Raw genomic sequence first — 10093 nt, 5'->3', positions numbered from 1 at the left:
GGCTTAATTTCTTTTCAAATTTGGGGAAATTTAGTGCATTTAGATTGAAAAGAAACATAAGTTTTACAAGCAAAGTCATTAGTTTTTAAACATTGTAACACATTGGAAAACAGGTGAGGAGGTTAAGAAAAAAGACCACATCCTGAGAAAAAATATGCTTCTTGAGATAACCACATTTAAACAAGAGTGTGCAGTTAACTGCACTTGATAATGATCTGTCTTGAATGAAATTACACCAGAACTGCTACATTAGTTGTAAGTGAACTATTCCATATTTACACAATCACAAGTGTGATTAAACAACACCTTTGGTTACATTTAAAATACAAGAACATACTTTCCAAGAGTCTAGTTTTTTGACAAAAATGTCTCTTCTGCCTTTGTGGTACTCATAGCAGAAAATTCCCACAGAGAACTCCAGTTCTCCCTTTATTTGTATAAAATACCATTATCTTTTTTAGGGCTCAGCTGGAATCTCTGGAATGTGAACCTCTCATTTGGTTTAGAACTCTTAAATGAAAATGTCTACAAGTCAAATTAAAGAGAAGGCAATATAGATACACACACGCATATGTACAGTGGAGTAATTGGAGAGTATATTTGAGATCCATGAGAACACAAGAAAAACAAGATGCATCTGGTGTACTGTAAGTACACTGTCAAGCATCTCATGCAAGTAATGATCTTCAACAGCTGCAGAACCCCTGGAAAAGAGTCAGGCTTGGTTTTGAACTATGAGGCTATTCAGAGTAGGCCTGGTTATGGTGATGGCCTCAGACATGTTATCACACCCACCCTGGCACACTATACTTTCCTCAGAGAGTTGGACTGAAGTGGTTTAGAAAAAAATTTATCTTTCAGCTTCCTAATCCCTCCCCACCTGGAATTCAGATGCCCTTCATGGTAGGGAATTATTTGTTCTCAAGCCTGTGAAGGCTCATCCTTTGGGCACATGCCTTGATGGCTGGTGTGCAGAAGATAGGTCTGGGAGGAAGTGGTTGAGGATTCTGGGACTGAGACTGCACAAGGAAGCCCAGAGGTTTCTCCACAGTTGCACATGGGGCATCTGCCTGAAGTACCTAAATTTCTCTGCAGCTTCCCGCCTCCATTAAAAAAAAACAAAAACCAAAAAAAAAAACCAAAAAACCCAACCAACCAACCAAACAAACAAACAAAAAAACAAACAAAAAAATCAAACAACAAAAAAAACACCACTCACCAACCCAAAACCAAACCAAACCAAAAAATAACTGCCAACTTCACTATGACGATTTCAAACCAATCATTTAGGTTAACAGGGCAATACTCAAGTAACTTCTGAGCTTTCACTTGCTGCCACTAAATAACAGTTTTAGCTGTAATGAAAAAGCAATGAGTAAGCTACTGTATAGTAACACAGGAGTTACGTAAACTGTGACGGAGAAGGAAAACACAGCTTCTGGTAGCCAAAACAAGCAATGGAGTAAAACCATATTACAGAATTTTAGATTGTATGTTGGTAAACTCATTCTCAGAGTACAGATACTAAAAGAACGTCTTTCCTGGAGACTCCAGCACCAAATTGCAAGAGCAGATGCGACACACCCCTTTAGGAAGGACACACATCTTAGCTGGGGTAGTGAGCCAAGGTCTCTCAGCTTCTGCCAGCACTGTTCTCTCTGGCAGGAGGAGGCCCCCTACAAAGAGCCTCTAGCAGACCTATTCCTATCTGGTCTTGTTTGTCAGGTTATCAATAGTATTAAAAAATCTATTTTTATGGTGCCTTTTCCCATTATTTTTAATATGTACTTGCAATGTGCTCTGCAGTGTTACCAGAGCAGAGATCAGCGTCAAATAGAGATGCCCAACTCCATTCTTTCAACTACTATGAGTAGTTGTCTAGCTTCTCAGCTTGGCCTGATACATCTTGCTTCTCCAGTGTGTCAAATCTATCCAGAACAGACATAATCAAAGAATCTTTATTACCCTTTGAAAACTGATTTGGAATCATAATCACCTACTTACGGCTTTCTGATGAGGTTGCAACTAATGAGGTTGCATTCCTTGTAATTGTTTCTGAGAAGTCTTGAAAAGTTAAAACTGGCTTCTTCAGCAAAACAGCAAGTGGAAGGCAGAAGGAAAGGGAGTATTTTAAATAGAAAATTGTTTCAGGGCTTCCTAGTGCCAGTGTTTTGGAAGCATATTCTGCATTAGTCTCTCTCTCCAATAAAAATTGGTAATAGTCCAAAACTACAATCTTTTGTTTTTGAAAAGTATGCCTTTGTTAGACAATTTTATATAATAAAAAGTTCAAACAGTTATTAATAAAGAAGTGTCTCTTTTTTTTTCCTCAGAGACACAGGGGATTCTTAAGGCCCCAGTTTCACAGTATTCTATCAGTGGATTTTTTCATCTACCCCAGGAACAAACATAACCATGGAAACCGGAAAACATTACAAGAACAGGGTTTTGCAGAGAAACTGTCAATTGTAATGACCAATTTTTAGTGAGCTCCAGATAGGAAATAACATACATAACATAACTACAATACCAAACAAGAAATATGTTAAATCATGAAATTAAAATTATGTTTCCTGAAGTAAATTGATCTGTGCTGCAGAGAGAGACTTATTGATTGGATTGGTCCATATATGTAAGGTTTAGCACTAAGGGTGGAAGAAGTGTTAAACTGTTTCAGCCACAGTGTCAGACTAAGGCTTTGAATTTCAGGAGTCAACAAGAGTGCAGCGTCTAGAGCATCACCAAGTACTTTTTCTAGGGTCAGTCCGACAAATCCTCAGTGGGATTGTCACAGGTATGCTTCACAATTATAAAAAGATGGGTTAGTAACAGCCCATTAATGTGACTGGGAGGGAAAGTGTCTTTCATTATCAAGCTTTTTACCTTTCTTGGACGTCCATCATATTCAAGGAGGATTTCTCAACTTTATTTCAGTCACTCTGCTACAATAGCCCAGAAAATTCAGACATGAAGCAGTGTCAGGTAGGGTGTGCCAATATGGAAAATTTCCACTCCTGTAATCACAAAGAAGCTGGGATCAGATACTCAAACAGGTTTATAATCTTAGGCAATTAGTATTTGAGTTTATATAGCAAAGGGTTGGTAACTCCACTAAAAGTACAATTTATTAGTTGGAGGATTTGTCCACTCCCTTTTATTTGAACAAAAAAGTGATAAAACTCCTTTGGTTGAGATGTTAACATGGGACATTTCAATGCATTTAAAGGAATAAATATGTGAAAGTAAAGAATTAGGGCAGTTCTCAGTTTGGATCCCAATAAAAATACAGCTTTTGTCACTGACCAAGATGTATATTGTAAAATAATGCAATGGGTTTTCCTGGACATGCTGTGAATATTTGTAACATAACTGCCTCTGTCATAATTCCTTCTCAAATTGTTACTTGGACCTAAAAAAAAAAAAAAAAAGGTTTTGTCTTTAAAGCTCCTGCTATATCAAGTTCCCTTAGAGTCATATCATAATCCATTTTTACAACAGAAATCCCTAGGGAAAGCAAGAGGAAATTTCAAAAGCTCTTTATTTCAACAGAGTTGGCTTATCATAAGCAATTGTCTCAAGTACAATTATTTGAATTATCTTAAGGTCAGAATCTTAGTAAACAGGAAAAACTGATATAACAAAGTTTATATTAAAGTATCTTGTTTTCTGAATTATGTCCTATTGCCAAACCTGGCATATCGTGTAACTGCTGGATGACTATCCAAGAGAACTCGGTCATTAAACTGAACTTCCCTGCACTCACTTTTTCATTCATCTGTGACAAAGCCCTGAATCTGAATCTACCTACATAGACCTATCATCCATCCTACATAGGAATGCCTGTCAAGGAACAGATTAATACTTTTTAGTTCCTGCTTAATAGATTGTCCTAACACGTTTTGACTGTGAAGGCCGTTTTGAAGTTCTGTGAAGTTTTGAAGTTCTGCCCAACAGCCCAAATCAATATCAGATTCACCACTGGGTTCATCATTCCTGTTTGGTGACCCAGAGTGGCTGTCAGCAAAATAATCACTCATTTCTTTAAACTTTTAACAAAGTTGGAGCTTTCAGTCCATATTCTGACATGTTTAAATTAAAAAGACACACATTGCTCTGTTGGCTGGCCTTGGGAGATGAGCAATATGCAGTTAAATCAGGAATCCCTAAAGAGCAAAAGCAGGACCAACAACAAACAGGAAAGATATCTCTTGGTTTTTTTTTTCAGAGTTGACTTTAACAAATTAATTTAAATGTGGCTGCAGGAATACACATTCATTTCTGGAAAAGCTCTTTCCTGTCATTTACGAGCTACAACCTCTCAGCAGCTGAACCCAGTCCATGGTGGATGAGCTGTATTTGCAGCATTAGCTGTTCCTCAAAGAAGAATTCAGCACACCCTGACCCCCTCAGGAAGTGGGGAAAAGGACATCAGTGATACCTCCTCAGCTTTCTTTGAGCTACAGATCATTGCCAGTCATCAACTTCATTGGTCACCCTGCTGAAGAGTCTTTCTTAAACGAGCAACCATCAGGTGAGCAATTTCAGCCCTTCCCTTCTATTCTGCCTTGCCAAATCTGTGATCCACCAGTTTGGTGTGGTTGGAGTTATCTGCCCAGTCCCAAGGACCTCAAAAACCATCTACTCAAACTTGAGCAGATGCAAGTGGGAGTGCGGTGTTTTTCTTAACTGACTGAAAAGAGTGGCTCTACTGACACTACGTCATCCATGAGAAGGTTTTGAAAAACTGAAAATTAGTATGTAATGATGGTGGCAAATCCTTTGCATCTGGTCTGTTGTCTGATACATTTTGTATGTTTTCTGCATGCACCTACAAGAACTGCATATTAACAGGATTATAGGAAATTAATATATTTTAATCTCACAATTCTATAATGTTATTTTTTTAAATGTAATTTTAAAAAAATACAATCATGTTCTTAAATATCTTACTGATTTCTGATACAGAATATATTGGTTTATGCATTTTTACAAAACCATATCAGAAATTCTAAAAGTAACATGAGAATTATATATATATTATCAAACCTTTCATTTGGTAATTATTTATTTAGAAGGTGCTATTTTACAGGTAGGTATTTATAGGATGTTTTTCCAACTCCACTGAGAATTACTTATAATTAGAGAATTACTTATAATATGAACCTTGATGGAAAAGGATGCACTAGATAGCACCTAATTTTTTAATCTCTGCTACACTTACACAGTACCACAAAAAACATAGATGTTAAAATACGTTATTTATATATTAAAATCACATCTGATAAAATACAAATATATCAAAACATTAATTGATTATTTTCACTGTAATGAAGGGCAGAAGTGGTTTTCCAACTTTTCTGATCAAAAACCTGTCCAAATTTTAAAAAAATTTTGAAAATATTTTGTGGATTGTTTTTCACCAAACTAGTTTGACAACTTCTTTGTTGTCAAACTAGTGATGGCAAATAAGTCTCTTGGCAAATATCATTGTAACATTGTGAAAAATTGTAATTGTATTATTCTAATGAATATTTTAATTATTGATATGAATTTAATTATGAAAATGCAGTTTTTAAGTAATTTCTGTGGCCTTTAAACCTGTGCGAGACATATCGAGACATATCGCTAGCAGTCTGAGTTTCACAATCACTTTGTTAAGTAGCTAATTACATCTTGCACAGCCAGACAATGCCAATTCAGGCCATAGCACTATTGCTTTTGAGCAGTAGCGTACCAAGGTTTAGAGCCAGACTTTCATACAAGCAACAGAATTATGATTCTTTCTTTCCTTTCTTGGGCCCTTACCCAAGGTCCCATGTTCAGTCCCTGTAGGGCTGAGCTTCCTGGCCTTGCCTGCTACTGGTGAGTAGATGTTTCCCAGCCTCCAGATTCTTCTGTAAGGCAATAAGGCAGTAACTAAAGAACAGTACTTATTTTTACTTTTGGAAAAAAAAATTCCATTTAAGAGATAAGAATTTTTGAGGGTTTTTTATGACTTGGGATAAAAATTTGACTGTTCTTCAATCCAGATTTAATTTTAATTAGCAAAAAAATGAATAATGCTGGCTTATTTCAATAAAAAAAGTTGAGTAATACTTCAATTTTATTCCTACTGCAATCATTGTCATAGGCCTGACTAAACTCCTAGACTGTTATGTGATTTTGTGCTATGCTTGCTGAGCAAAAAATACAACCTTATGGTCTGCTGGTATTTGGAGAAAGTAACAAAGACCCATTTTTATTAAAATTAAACTAGAAGCCAAATCTGTGTACAACAAATGTGTGTGGGAAACTTGCTCTCCAGAAATTTTAGGCACGGTTAATAAAACAGACCTGCAACTTTTATTGTGTGAACATGAGGAACCTGAGGGGAAAAAAAACGGATAAAGAGCTGCTAGTCCAGGATATGAAACCATAGAAAATGGTAGAAGTTACAAACAGCTACTATTACTGAAGCACAGGATATAGAGGAACAGAGAAACATAAGGATAAAGGTGCCAAATTGAACACTAGTGATGACAGACACTGTAAATAAGAACTAATATAAATAAAAGTAAATTGAATTGAGTCAAAAAATCAGCCTCTGATAAAGAATAATGGTGCAAGTTTCTTGGATTAATGTTGGAAATCTCTGTGAAATCCTTAAATTAGATTTGGTTATAAACAAAGATCTTGGTACTTTTATTTGAGGAAAAACCAACTGCAAATGCACATCATTATGGCAGACTATAACACTGGATGTCCAACCTACAAATAACAGGGTTGGGCTAGTTAGCCCTAGATGGGGGAGCTCTCAATTGACAATCAGCTGAACTCATAAGAGGTGAGGGTGTCTTCGACATTGTTTAAGAAAGTAGTTAAAGCAGTCTAAAACATTTGGCGGTAATAAAAAAAGAATATGTAATCATAGAATCATGGAACTATCAAGGTTGCAGAAGTCTTCTAAAATCACCATGTCCAACTGTTAACCCAGAACCACCATGTTCACCACTAGACCATATTCCCAAGTGCCATATCCACATGCCTCTAGAACATTTCTAGGGATTGTGGTTCCACCATTTCCTGGGCAGCCTGCTCCAATGCCTAACCACACTTTTCACTGAAGAAATTTTTCCTAATATCCAATCTAAACTTCTCCTGTCACAACTCAAGGCCATTTCCTCTCATCCTCTCATGTGGGAGAAGAGCTACTTTAGGTGGAGAGACAAACAAAAGCTGATCTGCAATGCAGGCTCTCAATTTCAGATGGGCAAACTAAGAAATTCACTGAATTATGAAGTATTTTGGTTTTGTGATAAAGAGTGGTCCCGGTCCCTTATTTCCTTCTTCACAGTCACCAAGTGGCTTTGGAATGAATTTAGTTCCCATTTTGGGGACACTTAGTGGAATTCGTTGAGTGACAAATATTTTTAACAATAAGAGCTGCTAAGTGTTAAGAAAACCTAGTTCTGAATGCTTTCCAGTGTCTCTTGACAATGTCTATGTAGTTGTGTTCATATTTTGATGTCTATGTTGTACTTACAAAGTTGGGATAAATATTTAAATTTTTGTGAATACTTTAGGTTAGATGAGATGTACTTACAAAATTTACTTGTAAATCTACAAATATTTAATCTTTAAATGGCAATGGGAATTTGAAGGCACAGTTTTGATTGCTGTTGAATGATAGAATGAAATTCAATTTGAAGGCTTTTAGTTCTAGATCAAAGATCATGCAGCCATAAGTCACTAAGTGTGCTTGCATTTTAAAATCACCCAGTACTTCAGGTGCATTCCAAAAATATTGCTTAATTAACTTGCCAACTGGTTTGGATTTATGCCAAATAACTCTGACTTTCCACAATCAGCATACATTCTGGCTCTGTGCTTTGGCTGTCTGTGCCTGATTTATAACCTATCTATATTTCTAGGAACTGGACTGTAAAGGCCTATAGTATGGTAGAAAGACACATACACCATGATCAGAAGAAGATATAAAGTAAGCCAGTATAATAATCATAATAATAGTAATACTATAAATTATAAACCAAAACAAAACAACAAACAAAAAAACTCAAAACCAAACCAACAAAGCTCTGGGAAAAATCTTTACGTATATAATTATCAACTCTTAAGATCATACAGTCATGTCTCACTTTTTCATTTTGTCTAATTCACAAACCTTTGCTGTCTATTAAGAATACAGAGGTACCCCAGCAGGTGTTTTGATTCTCATTAGCTCTTTGCAGCTCTCCACTGCCAAGAAACATGAGAAGAGATCGGAGGCATACCTTACAGAATATCCAGACAAATTCATGACATTGGATAACAACACTGGTGTAGTTATTAGTTTCCAGTATTGCATTTGCAGTTTAATTGGAAAAGCAGTTCCGTGTTGTCCATCTCTGGAATGGTGACTGGCAATTAAAACAAAAAATTTTATAGGTCTGTAATTTTTGGAAAATGATTGAAATCAGAATTGACATAATGAAATCACTGTTGGTATTTTAATTTAAACTCAGAGGTTGTGGTGGTTGGGGTTTTTTTGTCCGATTTAAAAGAACATCTGCCTCTTCAAGTAGTTCAAAGAACAGTCCTAGTAGAAAATAAAAACTTTTAAAAATCGTATGTTTAGTTTTCTACTTTCTAATATTTCAGTTTGTGCTGTGTCTGGAACCCAGGGACATTAATCAATAGTATCAAATTTTCTCTCTCTGGAAACCAGAGAGAATACACTGTATCAGCTGTTATTAAGAACCAGTTGCAGAAGAAGAGCAAATGCCCAGTTTGTCACTGGAGCAGAGGATTTCAGTAACTTATTTAATCTAGCAGGAACGATCAAGGTATGCTCCAGCAAGAGCTGCTTATGAGTACCACAAGTGGTTCATTCTAGTATTCTTCACACAAGTTAATATTGACATCCATCTGATGATTTAATGTGGAGAAGTCCTCTTACCATCAGATCAAATGGCTTCACAAATATCTCAGTGGCAATCGTACACATATAAACACTTTTAGTCTCTAAGCTCATCCTCATTATCTCTGTCATATAGAGTAAAATGGTTTTAAGCCTTGAGATTTTTCTTCAAATTGTACTTCAAACTTCCCGAACTACGTAAAAGCTTCTACTTTACGTCAAAGAATAAGCCAAGACCTAAACTCTCTTCCAAAATCAAGTAGTCTTCGATAAAGCAGGTGTAAGGACAGTAAAGAAAAATAGCTGCTATAACAAGTCTGTAATATTATGTCATTTCCATCAAATATCTCTTTAGTAGATGCCAAATCCCTATCTCTTGTGTCCTGCTTGAATTTTGTGGTGCCTATTATAAGAAATTTTGTTAGGAAGACAATTCAGAAGTGAGATTAGATTTTTTTTACTGCTTCTGAAGGTATTCAAAAAGGGAACTGGAAAACTCGAACTATAAAAGTTGAACTAGCTACTGCTTAGAACTGTTCTGTTCTGCTTATCATCCATGACAGCAGCAAACAAATTTCTCTCTACATTAATTCTGATGATGAGTTCTATGATTATGAAATCCAAGGAATGTTTTCCCTACACAGCTGTCAAGCTTAATTTAGTGTGTCTCACTCTTAAAAAAGGCTCTCTTTTCTTCAATTCTCTGGACATTCATTGTTGAAATTAGTACAATTCAAATGTACTTACACCCCTGTAAATCATCTTCTGCCATTTTTTGTTGTTGTTAGGAACATCATGAGCTTATAAATCAGTGGACTTTTCACATTTTTAGGATTATCTCTAGAAAATCTTAATAACCCTTAAACTGACTCCCACAAGAGTGTTTACGACACTTAGATGTGTTATGGTATAGTCTGCCTCCACATTTTTAGATCTCATGGCCAACCACTTCAAATGTACATTAGAAAAATCCCTGATGCATTTGTTCTTAGTAAGACTTCAGTGTCTGGTACCTCCTGCCATCAGAGAATTTCCATGGTCTTTGAGGCAAGTTAAGGAGAAGTGAGAGTTTCTTAATGTGGCTGTGTGACAGCACACTGGAGATGTTACAACACTGCCTTGCAGGATTTAAGTTTTGTTCTCAGTTTGATTCCTTCTCTCTTCACAGTCTCATCCAGAGTCTTCTAAAACCCCTAA

This window comes from Pipra filicauda, unplaced genomic scaffold (assembly GCF_003945595.2).
Source record: "Pipra filicauda isolate LSUMZ 115617 unplaced genomic scaffold, ASM394559v2 scaffold525_size364725_pilon, whole genome shotgun sequence".
Lineage (NCBI taxonomy): Eukaryota > Metazoa > Chordata > Aves > Passeriformes > Pipridae > Pipra > Pipra filicauda.
This window is presented reverse-complemented; position numbering follows the sequence as displayed.